The 2,653-nt window shown below is 42.1% G+C and overlaps 1 long non-coding RNA gene across 1 annotated transcript in view; it reads right to left on the bottom strand.

The window, feature by feature from the left end:
• The window catches only part of LOC108793129, a 19,366-nt gene extending 17,840 nt beyond the window's left edge, over positions 1-1,526 (bottom strand). Inside the window, exon 1 of the long non-coding RNA XR_001941627.1 lies at positions 1,088-1,526. This is a non-coding gene — a long non-coding RNA (uncharacterized LOC108793129). The remainder of the gene's footprint in view (positions 1-1,087) is intronic.
• Positions 1,527-2,653: the final 1,127 nt, after the last annotated feature.

The following is a 2,653-nucleotide window of genomic DNA, read 5'->3' on the forward strand; positions in this document are numbered from 1 at the left end:
CTATATATATATATATATATATTATATACAAGGTCACACCCTTGTTTACAGTCTATTAAAAGGTTTTTGGCAGATTAACTCCCTTTTGCAAAGACTACATTTGGAAAAAAGGGCCTTCACTTATCAGGCTTAAGTTGGCAACCTTACAACTGGCTAAATATGCCCACTGTAGTGTATATTTTCTACATTGTTCCTGAGAGATAATATAGTAACATAGTGGCTCTTTCCTTACAATTACAGACAATCCTACTGTACATATGCAACACAAAATATGGGCATTGGCTAAAAAACATCATAACATATGATGGGTACACTAAGTGCTCAGCAATGTGGGATAATCATAACTACCCTGAACTCTGCAACCTAGAGGAATTTGAGTTGTGGTATAAATGTGTGGCTATCCATATTCATGACCTATACCAAAATTGACTAATTCAGTATTTTTAATCACTGCAAGGGAGATTTGGGTTACTGAAACAGAGATTCTTTAAGTATTGGCAGTTGCAATATGCAGTGGTAGCCCAGTTCAAGCAGTGTGCACGGAAATATATAGATACCCTGCTGTTAATGAATATAGCAAAATCAAAGGCTAAATAGGGACTTATGTACCATATTTATAAAACCCTACTGCTGCAACAGGGGAAGCCTTTTATTACCCTGCTAAAAAGGCTAGGAGGATGATGTGGATCAGCTGTCTGAAGAGTAATGGTCTGATGTTCTGTGATCCCTGGGGTATCTGTCTCTCCCACAGACCTATCATACCCCATTACAATTATTCCAATAGTTATGAAGATATGAACCTGTTTGTGCAAGATGTTTGTTAGGAAGTGTCCTAAACTTGTAAGGTACTGGAGAGATGTTACCTATACAATAAACATAGCGTTTCAAGCGCACCTACATTTTGACTCTAAGATTTGCCTTTTCGGTCTGATTTATGGAGAACAGTTCACACCTACAATCACTAGATTTCCCCTTTTTTGCACATAAACTCCTTGCTCAGAAATGGATATCCTCTAACCCACCTACATTTGAGTTGTGGGGACAAACAGTTGATATGGTTATTCAACATGAGCAGTTAACATACAACCCCGGCCGCTTTGGTGACTCTAGATAACCTCGGGCCAATCGCACGTCCCCGTGACGGCAACGATACATTCGGATGTCTGCTCTATCAACTTTCGATGGTACTTTCCGCGCCTACCGTGGTGACCATGGGTAAGGGGGAATCAGGGTTCGATTCCGGAGAGGGACCCTGAGAAACGGCTACCATATCCAAGGAAGGCAGCAGGCGCGCAAATTACCCACTCCCGACTCGGGGAGGTAGTGACGAAAAATAACAATACAGGACTCTCTCAAGGCCCTGTAGTTGGAATGAGTACACTTTAAATCCTTTAACGAGGATCTATTGGAGGGCAAGTCTGGTGCCAGCAGCCACAGTAATTCCAGCTCCAATAGCGTATATTAAAGTTGCTGCAGTTAAAAAGCTTGTAATTGGATCTTGGGATCGAGCTGGCGGTCGATCCATTTGTTTAAAGTGTTCAAACCAAGACTTGTCTTAAGTCTCCTGGTTGTCCCACTAGGACAATTAGAGGATAAAAGCTCGATTTGAGGCAAGGAAATTTAATGGATGGGCTTAATGCACAGGTGGCAACCTATCACAGTACCACGCTTGAATTCACGGAGCTCCTGAGAATGACCCATTCTTTCACAAATGTTTGTACAAGCAATCTGCATACCTAGGTTCTTGATTTTATACACCTGTGGCCATGGAGGTGATTTGAACAACTGAATCCAATTATTTGGAGGGGTGTCCCAATACTTTTGCCAACATAGCGTATATTGGCAAGCGTGCAGGGATCAGTCTCAGAGCCATTATTTCTAAAAGCAGGAACAGTCTTTATTTTTGTAAAGGCACACAGCTCAGGCAATTCAACAAAATAACTTATATTCAGCAAATAATAATATAAAGTTTGATTATCTTCAGTATAACATAAATAGAGTCTCACCAACTTAAATCTTGCTCACAGGTATAATATCAGAGTCCCAGAGTTTTTGGTAGCTTCCCACAGATCAAAGCTCAGTCCAGTTCAGTTCAGCAGCTCACATGGCTTTCAGTGCACACCTGTGTTAATCCAACTCCTCCCCAGGTTCTGTGGAGTTTCCTGTGTTTTCTAGACAATCCTCCTGCCTGGCTGTTAACCCTCTGTTGCCCCTTAAAGGGACCATAACCCAAATAGAGGGGTGACAAAGGCTTTCCAGGACCCATCCCTGGCATCCTGTACAACATATCTACAGTATATACTGTATGTATTAGACTTTAGACTTCCAGATGTATGCACTTGTCCTGGGTTAGTTACTCAGAGTATTTTTGCCAGTGGGCAGCATAAAAACCAAACAACTACAATTTTTACACGGAGGTTTCTTACTATACTTTGCTCATGAAAGATTTAGGGGGTCATACACAAAGCTGCCGAAGGCAGTCGAGCGAATAACCTAGACGAACATTTTTCGGCTATTCACTACGGCTTAGTACAGCTGAAATCAGCCGTACATCAGCTGAAATCAGCCGTACATCAGCTGCACTTCGGTCAGCTGAAATCAGCCGTACATCGGCTTCACTTCGGTCAGCCGAACATGCTCTGCATGTCCGGCT

Source organism: Nanorana parkeri, unplaced genomic scaffold (genome assembly GCF_000935625.1).
Source record: "Nanorana parkeri isolate BGI_ZX_2015 unplaced genomic scaffold, ASM93562v1 scaffold722, whole genome shotgun sequence".
In the NCBI taxonomy this organism is placed as follows: Eukaryota; Metazoa; Chordata; class Amphibia; order Anura; family Dicroglossidae; genus Nanorana; species Nanorana parkeri.